This window comes from Hyla sarda, chromosome 6 (assembly GCF_029499605.1).
Source record: "Hyla sarda isolate aHylSar1 chromosome 6, aHylSar1.hap1, whole genome shotgun sequence".
Lineage (NCBI taxonomy): Eukaryota > Metazoa > Chordata > Amphibia > Anura > Hylidae > Hyla > Hyla sarda.
In genome coordinates this window covers 97479928-97494309 of record NC_079194.1, presented here as the reverse complement: position 1 = coordinate 97494309, position 14382 = coordinate 97479928, and the positions used below count along the sequence as shown (strand labels likewise).

Here is a 14382-nt window from a genome sequence, read left to right as displayed (position 1 = left end):
AGCATGTGTAGCCAATGGTGTTTTTTCCCCTGAAATCGTGGCGTTTTTCTCCCATAGAAGTCTTTGGGAGTGAAAAAACACCAAGAACAACATCATGTGGGTTTTAACTTTGGTGTTTTTTATTCTTTTTTTTGGACTTTAAAAAAAAAAAAAAAAATTGTATGGTACCATTAAAAAAATTAAAAAAGATACAGCAGTGAAGGAAAAAATTGTATCTAACGAAATTTATATTTTTTATAACAAAGTTTTTATAAATTTGGGATCAATTTGTTTGTGCGGGCAGGGCACTAAAAATGTAGCCGACAATAATAAAAACGTAGTGTGGGTGTGTGTCACTTTTTCCCTTTATTTTTACATATTTTTAGGTAGTACTACTACTCCCAGCATGGAACACACTTTTCCATGATGGGAGTAGTAGTACCTGTACTAATTGACAGATGACTCTGGTCCATTGCGATCCTCCTGTATAATGTATACCGTGTTTCTCCGAAAATAAGCCTGGGTCTTATATTAATTTTAGTCCCAAAAAACACACTAGGGCTTATTTTCAGGGTAGGGCTTATTTATTTATTTGGGGGGGGGGGGGGCTGCAGGAGTGTGGAGGATGGGGGGCTGTAGCAGTGTGGAGGATGGGGGGCTGTAGCAGTGTGGAGGATGGGCGGCTGTAGCAGTGTGGAGGATGGGCGGCTGTAGCAGTGTGTAGGATAGGGGGCTGTAGCAGTGTGGAGGATGCCGCACCCCCCCATCCTCCCACAGCCCCTCATCCTCCACACTGCTACAGCCCCCCATCCTCCCACAGCCCCCCCATCCTCCCACAGCCCCCATACTCCACACTGCTACAGCCCCCCCATCCTCCACACTGCTACAGCCCCCCCATCCTTCTCTTCCCCCCGTCATCCACACTCCTACAGTGCCCCCCACCCCTCTGCCATAATAAACTACCGTACTTTACACCTTCATACCATACGGAAGCTTCAGCTCTTGGCGGCGGCGGGACCTCCTTCTGTTGCTTAGCAGCTGGGGGCAAGGACACGTTCGTGACGTCGGCCGTTAATATGCACCGACGTTTTAAAGTGACAGCGTCCCTGGGGGGGGGGGGGGGTTGTTTGCCGGGTCTGCGGGCATTACTGGCAGCCACGGTCCGGATCTGGACCGCGGTCTGCAAGTTGATTACCCCTGGCCTAGGTCTTATTTTCGGGGTAGGCCTTATATTGCAGCCCACCCTGAAAATATTGCTAGGTCTTACTTTCAGGGTAGAGTTTATTTTCGTGGAAACACGGTAGATGCGGCGGCCGCTCTTCTATGGTCCCCTGCACTGGCGTATATATACACCTATTCATATTTCCCGCAAAGAGCTGTGATTGGCCAGATGGTTCCAGCTATTCACATCTCTCTGTGGGAAATATGAATAGGTGTATATATACGTCAGTGCAGGGGATCATAGAAGAGCGGCCGGCCGCATCTACACATTATACACCCGATGCGATCGTCCTGTCTATAGCAGAGATGCGGAGCGGCTCTCTACAGCGCTCGCATCTCTGCACTATACTCCGGCCGACCAGTGATATGAATAGAACATTACTCATTCATATTTCCCTCTGAGAGCTGTGATTGGCTGCAACCATCTGGCCAATCACCACTCTGGGTGGAAAATATGAGTGAGTGATGTTCTATTCACATCACTGGCCGGAGTATAGTGCAGAGATGCAAGCGCTGTATAGAGCCGCTCCGCATCACTGCTATATTATGGACGATTGAAGTGTGTGTCACGACTGACACCCAGGGCGATATGTATTAGTACAGGTACTACTACTCCCATCATAGAACAGTCTGTTGCATGCTGGGAGAAATAATATTACACTTTATAAAAAATGTATTAAAATTCTGTTATAAAAAATATAAATTTCGTAAAAAAAAAAATTTCCATCACTACTGCTTCCTTTTTTTTTTTTTTTTTTTTTCGGTACCCAACAAATGCCAAACGGGCCAAAAATACAATTTCCATTCAAATAAAAAAAAAAAAATGCCAAACACAGGAAAATGGGCCACAAAAAAAACCAAGTAGAAACTTGGCCTAAGGAGTAATCTTCCAAAACCAGTCATTTTGTTCTTGTTTAACGTCTGCTTTGTTATTTTATTGCATCCTAAAGAAACAAAAAAAGGTTTTTACACAGGTTCCTGTGTGCTGGGTTATTTTCTCTCTTGTATCTCTAACAGTGGGGCCACCGTCATAGGAAGCAGATTAAAAGGGGTACCCACAGAAGGATGTTTTTTTTTTTTTTTTTTTTTTTATTCAAATCAACTGGTGCCAGAAAGTTATACAGATTTGTAAATTCCTTCTATTCAAAAAATCTTAATCCTTCCAGTATTTATCAGCTCCTATATGCTCCAGAGGGGGGGTTGAGGTTCTTTCCAGTCTGATCACAGTGCTGACACCTCTGTCCGTGTCAGGAACTGTCCAGAGTAGAAGCATATCCCCATAGCAAACATGTCCTGCTCTGGACAGTTCCTGACATGTACACAGGTGTCAGCAGTGAACACTGTGATCACACTGGAAATAACTACACAACTTCCTCTTGAGCATACAGCAGCTGATAAGTACTGGAAGGATTAAGAATTTTTAACAGAAGCAATTTACTTTCTGGCACCAGTTTATTTCAAAGCATTTTCCCTCTGGAGTACCCCTTTAACCTAAGCATCAGTGTTTCCATTTAACAGTAGAATCCATTCCTGTGTCTGTATAACAAGTAGTTGACGCTCAGCAGAGGGAAAAAGGCAATGGAGGCATTCACCAAGTTGTGTCACAATGACTTTACAAATGAGATCACCAGAAGTACTAATAAAGATCATGAAGAACATGTCAAACGAAATCATCTTCTCTCAAAGGGGAAAGGAGAAGCTGGTGGATGACAGCTGTTTCTTCTGCTTACATGGAACAGAACAGCTGTCAAATGACAACTGCGCCTTCAAAATCCAAAATCAGAGAAGTTGTCAGATAACGACCAAGGGAACAGCTAGAAGAGGTACGCAGTTTCTTACAGATCGATTCAAGAGTCATTCCATCATAGAAACAATGTGCCAGCAGATAGGAAACATTTGGCTCATCTAATCTGCCCAATATTCTGAATCCTATCAATAATCTCTGGTCCTATCTTTTACAGTCACGTCCGTAAATGTTGGCACCTCTGAAATGTTTTCAATAAAATAAGAAGTATTTTTCACAGAAAAGGATTGCAGTTACACATGTTTTGCTATACACACGTTTATTCCCTTTGTGTGTATTAGAACTAAACAAAAAAAGGGAGGAAAAAAAAGCAAATTGGACATAATGTCTCACCAAACTCCAAAAATGGGCTGGACAAAATTATTGGCACACTTAACTTAATATTTGGTTACACACCCTTTGGAGAAAATAACTGAAATCAGTCACTTCCTATAACCATCAATAAGCTTCTTACACCTCTCAGCCGGAATGTTGGACCACTCTTCCTTTGTAAACTGCTCCGGGTCTCTCTTATTGTACGGGCGCCTTTTCCCAACAGCAATTTTAAGATCTCTCCACAGGTGTTCAATGGGATTTAGATCTGGACTCATTGCTGTCCACTTCAGAACTCTCCAGCGCTTTGTTGCCATCCATTTCTGGGTGCTTTTTGACATATGTTTGGGGTCATTGGGGGTTATTCATCAAGAGTGGTGTAAGTGAACGTCTTTTTACCCCATTAATTTATGTGGTGGAAACTGTGTACCTGCACCAAATGTATTACACGGTGCAAGGCATGAGATTAATCTGGTGCTCATCACATTTCTTACTTCAGTACTCCACTTTGTATGGTGATTCCTCTGCGACTTTTTGTGTGATTTTTTATCTCGTGCGACAAAATGTGTGACTTTTTAATAATGCTGTTAACAGTCAGTTTTGTAAGCTAAGTCAGGGCTGGTGTAGATTTGCGACTAACTGATCGCGATAAAAGATGCGACAAACTGAAAAGTCGCATTTCATGAATACCTGACCTCTGCTTGATTTCAACTGAAATCATGGCTTGGTATGTTCCTTTAGAAAAACCTTCTAAAGCAAAAGTTGCAATGAAAAGTCTCAAAACAGCATCTGAGACAAACAGACAAATGTAAACCACAAAACCAGGGTAAAATCAATGATAAATTCCCCCCTTGTCCTGCTGGAAGACCCATGATCTCAGATGCAAACCCAGCTTTCTGACACTGGGCTGTACAGTGTGACCCAAAATCCATTGGTAATCCTCAGATTTAATGATGCCTGGCACACTTTCAAGGCTCCCAGTGCCAGAGGCAGCAAAACAACCACAAAATATAATTGAACCTCCACCATATTTCACTGTAGGTACTTTGTTCTTTTCTTTGTAGACCTCATTCCGTTTTTGGTAAACAGTAGAATGATGTGCTTTACCAAAAAGTTCTATCTTGGTCTCATCTGTCCACAAGACATTTCCCCCGAAGGATTTTGGTTTACTCAAGTTCATTTTGGCTAAATGTAGTCTTGCTTTTTAGCTCTCTGTGTCAGCAGTGGGGTCCTCCTGGGTCTCCTGCCATAGCATTTCATTTCATTTAAATATTGACGGATAGTTCACTCTGACACTGATGCTCCTCGAGCATGCAGGACAGCTTGAATATCTTTGGAACTTGTTTGGGGCTGCTTATCCACCATCCGGAATATCCTGCATTGACACCTTTCATACATTTTTCTCTTCCGTCCACGCCCAGGGAGATTAGCTACAGTGTCATGGGTTGCAAACTTCTTGATAATGTTGCGCACTGTGGACAAAGGCAAATCTAGATCTCTGGAGATGGACTTGTAACCTTGAGATTGTTGATTTTGTTCCACAATTTTGGTTCTCAAGTCCTCAGACAGTTCTCTTCTCCTCTTTCTGTTGTCCATGCTTAGTGTGGCACAAAGACTAAATTTACTTCTCTCCTTTTTATCTGCTTTCAGGTGTGATTTTTATATTACCCACACCTGTTACTTGCACCAGGTGAGTCTAAAGGAGCATCACATGCTTGAAATAATCTTATTTACCCACAATTTTGAAAGGGTGCCAATAATTTTGTCCAGCCCATTTTTGGAGTTTGGTGTGACATTATGTCCAATTTTCTTTTGTTTCCTCCTTTTTCAGTTTAGTTCCAATACACACAAAGGGAATAAACATGTGTATAGCAAAACATGCGTTACTGCAATCCTTTTCTGTGAGAAATACTTCGTTTTCTAGAAAATTTCACGTGTGTCAACATTTACGGCCATGACTGTATGAAGGATAGCTTTATACCTATCTATCTTATATGAAGGATAGCCTTATACCCATCTTCTATGAAGGATAGCCTTATTTCTATCCCATGCATGCTTAACCTCTTAAGGACCAAGGACGTCCGGGGATGTCCTAGCACCCTGTGCCTTAAGGACCAAGGACGTCCCCGGACGTCCTGGTGTTTCTCCGGTCTCTGCCGCCCGCCAGGCAGAGATCGGAACGGCATTCCTGCTGAAATCCTTCAGCAGGCATGCCATGCAAATGACGAGGGGGGGTCATCTTGTCGGCGATCGGCGCAAATCGCGAGTGAATTTACACTTTCGATTTGCGCTGATTCCGGGTCATACGGGTCTATGGTGATCCAGAATAGAAGGGGGATCGCGGTTGTCCATGACACCCAGGATCCCCCTGTAGAGATAGGTGTGAGGTGGCAGGGGTGCCACCCCTCTTATCCCTGCTATTGGTGGTCTAGACGCGACCACCAATAGCAGATCGGGGGGCGGGGGGCTTTACTTTCGGTTTCCCCGTTCTGCCCACCCACAATAGGTGGGGCAGGACGGGGAAACCGACAGGCACCGGGCGCCGAAGTCCACTCACCCATCGGCGACGGCAGCGGGCGACGATCGGCGGAAGAAGAGGACGGCGACGCAGCTCCCTGGATCCTACGGAAGCCGGTGAGTTACTTAGCAACATATGGAGGGCTACAGTCTGAGACCACTATAGTGGTCTCTAAACTGTAACCCTCCAGATGTTGCAAAACTACAACTCCCAGTATGCCCAGAGAGCTTTTAAGGCATGCTGGGATTTGCAGTTTTGCAACAGCTGGAGGTCTACAGTAGTAGATTTGTAGTTTTGCAACATCTGGAGGTCCACAGTTTGGAGAACACTGTGCAGTGGTCTCTAAACTATAGCTCTCCAGATGTTGCAAAACTGCAAATCCCAACATGCCCAAACAGCAAACAGCTGTCTCTGCATGCTGGGAGTTGTAGTTGCGTACCTCCAGCTGTTGCATAACTATATCTCCCAGCATGCCTTTCGGCGATCAGTACATGCTGGGAGTTGAAGTTATGCAACAGCTGGAGGCACACTGGTTGGAAAATACCGAGTTAGGTAACTGAAGGTTTTCCAACCAGTGTGCCTCCAGCTGTTGCAAAAGTACAACTCCCAGCATGCACGGTCTGTCAGTACATGCTGGGAGTTGTAGTTTTGAAACAGCTGGAGGTTCCCCCCCAATGTGAATGTACATTCACAAAGGCAGTTTTACAGTTAGTTTTCTGCTTCAAGTTTGGGCTACGGCAAATTTGTCGCCGCAGCACAAGCTCCTAGCGGTAAACGCACTGTAAACGCCCGCCAGTGTGAATGTACCCTAAAAACACTACACTAACACATAATAAAGAGTAAAACCCTACATATACACCCCCCCCCCAATAAAAATGAAAAACGTATCGTACGGCAGTGTTTCCAAAACTGAGCCTCCAGCTGCTGCAAAACAACAACTCCCAGCATTTCCGGACAGCCACTGACTGTCCAGGCATGCTGGGAGTTTAGCAACAGCTGGAGGCACCCTGTTTGGGAATCACTGGCGTAAAATCCCCCTATGTCCACCCCTATGCAATCCCTATAAAGTCCTCAAATGCGCATGGCTCTCTCTCACTTCAGAGCCCTGTCGTATTTCAAGGAAACAGTTTAGGGCCACATATGGGGTATTTCCGTACTCAGGAGAAATTGCACTACAAATTTGGAGGGCTTTTTATCCTTTTACCCCATTATGAAAAGGAAAAGTTGGGGTCTATACCAGCCTGTTAGTGTAAAAAATAAAAAAATTATACCAACATGCTGGTGTTGCCCCATACTTTTTATTTTCACAAGCGGTAAAAGCAAAAAAAGACCTCCAAATTTGTAACGCAATTTCTCCTGAGTACGGAAATACCCCAGATGTGGGCGTAAAATGTTCTACGGACGCACAACAAGCCTCAGGAGTGAGAGTGCACTATGTACATTTGAGGTCTAAATAGGTGATTTGCACAGGGATGGCTGATTTTACAGCGGTTCTGACATAAACGCAAAAATAAAAAATACCCACATGTGACCCCATTTTGGAAACTACACCCCTCACGGAACGTGACAAGGGGTATACTGAGCCATAACTCCTCACAGGTGTTTGACAAATTTTCATTAAAGTTGGATGGGAAAATGAGAAGAAAAAAAATGTTTTCACTAAAATGCCGGCGTTACCCTAAATTTTTCATTTTCACAAGGGAAAATAGGAAAAAAAGCCCCCCAATATTTGTAACCCCATTTCTATTGATTAAGAACATACCCCATATGTGGATGTAAAGTGCTCTGCTGGCGCACTACAATGCTCGGAAGAGAAGGAGCGCCATTGGGATTTTGAAGAGAAAATTTGTCCGGAATTGAAGGCCACTTGTGTTTACAAAGCCACAATAGTGCCAGAACAATGGACCCCCCCCCCCCCACATGTGACCCCATTTTGGAAACTACACCCCTCATGTAATGTAATAAGGGGTACAGTGAGCATTTACACCCCACAGATGTCTGACAGATTTTTGGAACAGTGATCCGTGAAAATGAAAAATTACATTTTCCATTTGCACAGCCCACTGTTCCAAAGATCTGTCAAACGCCGGTTGGGTTGTAAATGCTCACTGCACCACTTATTTAATTCTGTGAGGGGTGTAGTTTCCAAAATAGGGTCATATGTGGGGGGGGGTCCACTGTTCTGGCACCACGGGGGGCTTTGTAAATGAACATGGCCCCTGACTACCATTCCAAACAAATTCTCTTTCCAAAAGCTCAATGGCACTCCTCCTCTTCTGAGCATTGTAGTTCGCCCGTAGTGCACTTCAGACCAACTTATGGGGTACCTCCATACTCAGAAGAGATTGGGTTACACATTTTGGGGGGTATTTTCTGCTATTAAACCTTGCAAAATGTGAAATTTGGGGGGGGGGGAACACATTTTAGTGAAAAAAACATTTTTTTTTTTTTACACATGCAAAAATTGTGAAACCCCTGTGGCGTATTAAGGCTCACTTTATTCCTTGTTACAGTCCTCAAGGGGTCTAGTTTCCAAAATGGTATGGCATGTGTTTTTTTTTTTTGCTGTTCTGGCACCATAGGGGCTTTCTAAATGCAACATGCCCCACAAAAACCATTTCTGAAAAACGTACTCTCCAAAATCCCCTTGTCGCTCCTTCGCTTCTGAGCCCTCTACTGCGCCCGCCAAACAATTTACATAGACATATGAGGTATGTGCTTACTCGAGAGAAATTGGGCTTCAAATATAAGTATACATTTTCTCCTTTTACCCCTTGTAAATATTCAAAAATTGGGTTTACAAGAAAATGCGAGTGTAAAAAATGAAGATTGTGAATTTTCTCCTTCACTTTGCTGCTATTCCTGTGAAACACCTAAAGGGTTAAAATGCTGACTGAATGTCATTTTGAATACTTTGGGGGGTGCAGTTTTTATAAATGGGTAATTTGTGGTGTAGTTCTAATATGAAGACCCTTCAAATCCACTTCAAACCTGAACTGGTCCCTGAAAAATAGTGAGTTTGAAAATTTTGTGAAAAATTGGAAAATTGCTGCTGAACTTTGAAGCCCTCTGGTGTCTTCCAAAAGTAAAAACCCAACAATTTTATGATTCAAACATAAAGTAGACATATTGGAAATGTAAATAAAAAAAATATATATTTGGAATATCCATTTTCCTTACAAGCAGAGAGCTTCAAAGTTAGAAAAATGCAAAATTTTCTAATTTTTCATCAAATTTTGGGATTTTTCACCAAGAAAGGATGCAAGTTACCACAAAATTTTACCACTATGTTAAAGTAGAACATGTCACGAAAAAACAATCTCGGAATCAGAATGATAACTAAAAGCATTCCAGAGTTATTAATGTTTAAAGTGACAGTGGTCAGATGTGCAAAAAACGCTCTGGTCCTAAGGTGTAAAATGGCCTGGTCCTTAAGGGGTTAAACTCCTTCAATGTATTGGCAGCAACCACTTCTGCAGGAAGGCCAGGGGGAAAAAAAAAGTGAGGGGACTCATCCAAGGCTTCCATTCAAGGGTTGGTCCTGCAGGACTCCTGCTAATGGCAAAGGTGTTCCTGCTTGGGAAAAGTGCAGGAACTCTGTTCCCATGCATTCCTGCAGGACTTGAGCCGTGAGGAAGGCTATTCCATGCATCCACTATCATCTCGCAATAGGCTGGAAATAATAAAGTTTACCATCTTCGGAGAGGGAACTTGCTAAAAAAAAAAAAAAAATCTCATAGCGACAACCCTGTGTGAGTCCCCAGCACAGAAATCAATATCCAGTTAAGGTAAGTATGATTCAAAAGAAGTGCTACAATATGGTATTATTCAGGGAGACCAAGACAGTATTCAATATATATATCCAGAGATCTGCAGGAAGTCAAACAACATTTCTTTGGACATCTTCACTGAATAACATTTTCTGTTCAATTTTTATCTCTGCAAAAGGAAACATGACTGCAATGGTAATAGAGCCAGAAGACAGGCTGTAAACTCCTTGTCAGTGAAAGAGCGGGAAGGATAACACATTAACTCTTATAAAACATTAAGACGGAGAAGAAGACTACGAGAAACATGACAGCGAGGATAAAAATCAAGCTATGGCGGAAAACAATATTTTGTAATATTGCAACAGCTGGAGGTCCACAATTTGTAGTTTTGCAACAGCTGGAGGTCCACAGTTTGGAGACTGCTGTTATAGAAGGTCTTTCATGGATGGGACCTCAACTTTTCGGACCATAGTGGAGACCTGTAGTACAGGATGGTCTTTACTGTTTTGTATACTGCGTTTCTGAATTATGTAAATTTACGTCTGCCTGCCCATTGCCTTTTAAAGGGGTACTACCACCCTAGACATCTTATCCCCTATCCAAAGGATAGGGGATAAGATGTCTGATTGTGGGGGTCCCGCCGCTGGGGACCCCTGCAATATTGCATGCGGCACCCACCTGTTTCTTGTCCAAAAGCGCTGGAGGGTCTGGGTCGCGACCATGGGAATAGAAGTCAGTGACGTTAGGACTCCGCCCCCGTGTGACGTCACGCCCGTCCCCTCAATTCAAGTCTATGGGAGGAGGCGTGATGTCACACGCCCGTCCCCACAATGCAAGTCTATGGGAGGGGGCAAGTCTATGGGAGGGGGCGTGACCCCTGCGATCAGACATCTTATCCCCTATCCTATGGATAGGGGATAAGATGTCTAGGGTGGGAGTACCCCTAAAGTACCCCTAAAGGTTTCAGCATTTGGACCCATGCCCCTTGCATCTGAGATGATGATGTCCAGGTGGACAACCCTTTTAAGACAAATGGAAAAGGATATTTAAAAGGTCAGGCCCAAAAGAAGAGCAGTCAAACTCTTTGCACATCCTACAGTGTGTGATATGTACAAAAAATGCCTAGTAATATCGACCTTTACTTTAGTTTTAGTATTCAACCCCAGTGTTGTCTCATCTTCACAGTCTGGACACAGAGCTGCTGCTTAGATGGCTTCTGTAGACTATGAAAAAAGCTGCTTTCTAAGGCTATGTTCACACGGCGGAATTTCAATGGAATTTTGAAGCACTGTGCACACGGCAGAATTTCCACGCTAGATGTTTCTGTACTGTAATTCAGGTTCTTGTGTCTGCAGTAAGAATAGACATGTCTATTATTTTTGCAGATTCCGCAATAAAATACATTGTAGTCTATGAAAAGGTGCATTTCTGAGCAGTCCTAGTGGCCGCCGGATAAGTCAAATGTGCAGAATGTCCACATGTGTTTTCTGCTCAGACATTCCACACATCGTCCACTGTGTGAATGTCCTAAATATATATATATATATATATATATATATATATATATATATATATATATATATATATATAGTCAGGAGTAGCCGTATTATCAGTGATGCAAAAGCAAAATCGGTAGTTGCAGTATCTTGTAATACCTTTTTTATTGGACTAACAAGATTTTGTAGAGACAAGCTTTCGGGATTCCTCCCTTTATCAAGTCATAAGCATTTCTGTCGAAATGCTTATGACTTGATAAAGGGAGGAATCCCGAAAGCTTGTCTCTACAAAATCTTGTTAGTCCAATAAAAAAGGTATTACAAGATACTGCAACTACCGATGATTTTGCTATATATATATTTGCAAAATGTTCATAGTGGGCTGAATGGTAATATTTTTGTGGTGGATAAGCGACACCTGCCATTGCATTTTATCAATTTGATATGTGGCAGAAAAAAAAGTTATAAAGCAAATCACGTATCTTAGTTTTTTTTTTATAGCATCAAAAAAATGACTGTTTCGAACTGTTTAAAAACCACAGCAGAAAGGCATTTGTTTTAGCCTTTAATGGGTTGCTTGGTTTAGAAACTATTTTTATATAGACTATTGGGGTAAAGACAGAAATGTTCTTGGAGCATCCACCAAGGGTGTCTTGGGATCTTTCCTGTCTGTATATTACACAGGCACTGATATATGAGATGATAGGAGATGTAATGCTTCATATCGCCTGTGGTGTTGCTGCAGGAAAACTGGGGTCTCCAGTATTGGAACATCCTGTCATCAGCTTATTATTAGGCATATAACAGCTGGCACCTAGTAGGTATGGCATGAGCCTGGCTCCCGTGCATGCATCATACTCCCTCACTCGACCAATGAGATTAATATAAAGGGGTTATCCACCATAAGGTGATTTTAGTACATACCTGCCAGACAGTAATGGACATGTTTAGGAAGGATCTGTGCTGGTTTTGGGACTAAATGGCTATGGTGTGAGATTACCATAACACTGTGGCTATCTTTTTGTGAACTGGGTATTTCCTGTTTAAGTTTGTTCTCTCAAACTACACATCCCATAGTTCCTTGTTTGTAAGTGTGAGGTCACATTCCTCCCTCCCACCCATTTAAACACAAATGAGCTGTATTCCATTTGAAAGACCAATATTTCCTAACCAGAGTGCCTACAGCTGTTGCAAAATGATCTCTCTCCCACCTAGCGGTTGCTCCACCCATTGAAGCAGGACGGGCTCCTTTTGCACACCTGACTAGTGATGTCACATCTGGGCCGCACTGCAACCTGGAAAAATCAGACACCCGAGTAATCTTGTTTAGTGTTAAACATAAATATTGGGGTGTAAATCACAGAAGAATTGTGAGAAAACCATCACACACAGGTACAGACACTATATTATGAACTGCACTAACTTTACAGCCCCTGTAGCATAGTCCAAAAAATATATCTGCTGGAATACCCCTTTATGGTTTGACACACTGCATTTTGTTGATTTAAAAAAAAAGTCAGGGAAGACATGGAAAAATTCACTGCGGCTTTAACCTAATAATAGTTAGCAAGTAGACAAATATAAAATGCCCTCCCTATGATGCTTTTTTCTTTGTGGCATTGTTTAGGTATAGCTTTTATTTAGGTATAGTGTTTTTTTCCCTTTAGACCTCCATAGGTTTAAAAAAATGTATTACTAGGTGATATGATCTTTTTGTTTTTACCTATTTGCCTATTTTTTCATACTCCTGGATCACTGAAAAATATGCAAACAAAAAAACATACTAAAAACACACAAAATAAGATGCTGCTGTTTTTTGTTTTATACTTTAGAACCCTAAGGCTAGGATTCCATTTTTTTTTTTCTGGCAATTGTTGGATATCTGCCACTGCAGTTTTGAGCCAAAGTCAGAAGTGGATCCATAAGGGAGGAGAAGTGTAAGTTCTTCCTTTAAATGTCCTATTCCTTTTGAATACACTTCTGGCTTTGGCTCAAAAACTGCAGTGGTAGTATTCCCAAAACTGCCAGAAAAATAACCAAGTGGAAACTTAGCCTGACTGCTACTGACCCAAAAAACACACCACCACTTTAACTACGCAAAAGGGGGAAGAACACAACACACCAGCAGGACAGGTGTGGCACTGTTTTTGGAAGAAAGCTGAGATTTTTACATATTCTTTTTTTCTCTCTTGGTTTAAAGACAGTAACACAAAGCCTTCTAAGCAGAACCATGTTAAAGTAAATGACTTAAGGCAAATGGGTGAGTGACAGCAACTCACAAATTAAAACAGGACTTTTGCTGTATGGCACTTCCCCCATCTCATACCCTACTGATAGAAGGGAAGTGCCATATTGGGTGAGTTACAAACTCTCATATTTGCCTTATATCGTACTGAGGGATTATTTGGTCATCTGGGAAGGACGCCACGAGGAGCTGTGCCCTGAGCAGAACGCAATCTGGTAAGTGGAAACACTAGCGCAAGATGTGAAGATCACCCTCAATCTACTACACTAGGAGCGCACCTTTCTTTTTGTCTTGTTTTTATTTAATTTAAGTGACTTAACACAATGAAACACACCTGTAAAACATGTAATGCAAACTAATTCTGGACAGCCATCTTTTGAGCTCATTAAGAAGGATTGTGTAACATGTCCCCCATGTTGTGACACTCTATAGGAGAGCTACAATGCCTATGTACTAGGAGTAACATAGAATGTACAGAAGTCCTCGCCATATGCTGACAGTATCATTTTTTAATAATTAATTGTTCATCAAAGTGATAGAAGAACAGGAATGTGAAATTCAAAGTTATTCAAATTCCAGCCATGAATAATGGATGGTTTTCATATTAAATACATAGTGTATTAAGCAGTCTACATTTAATTCAATTCTGTCCCTTAGTTTAACTATTTGGGAGAACAGAATGAATGCGGCAAGAACATCACAATGTGGAGCCTGTAATTTGAACAGTACAGTTAAGATTTGAGTTTTTTTGACAATTCGATGTACTCTAGATGCAAAAAAAAATAAATATCTGAAACCAGATTAAGCCACTTAAAATTGGAGGCTATATCCATTCACTTGGATCGGGTCAGTCGGTGATACAGTAATTTTACAGGAATTTAGTGGAGAAAAAATAGCGTTTGCACTATTTTTTTTCTTTGCTAAACTCCCATAGTTCTGATCAGATTGCCGAAAGAGCTCCGAATAGAGTAAAAAAAAATAATAATTAAATAAATAAAAAAAGGCTGGGTGGTCCATTCAGTTTAAAGAGGGTTTCT

General features: G+C 42.0%; 1 protein-coding gene across 2 annotated transcripts in view; it reads right to left on the bottom strand.

The window, feature by feature from the left end:
- PTPRG (protein tyrosine phosphatase receptor type G) overlaps window positions 1-14382 on the bottom strand; it is a 530620-nt gene that overhangs the window by 191267 nt on the left and 324971 nt on the right. The gene's annotated exons all lie outside the window — the stretch shown is intronic.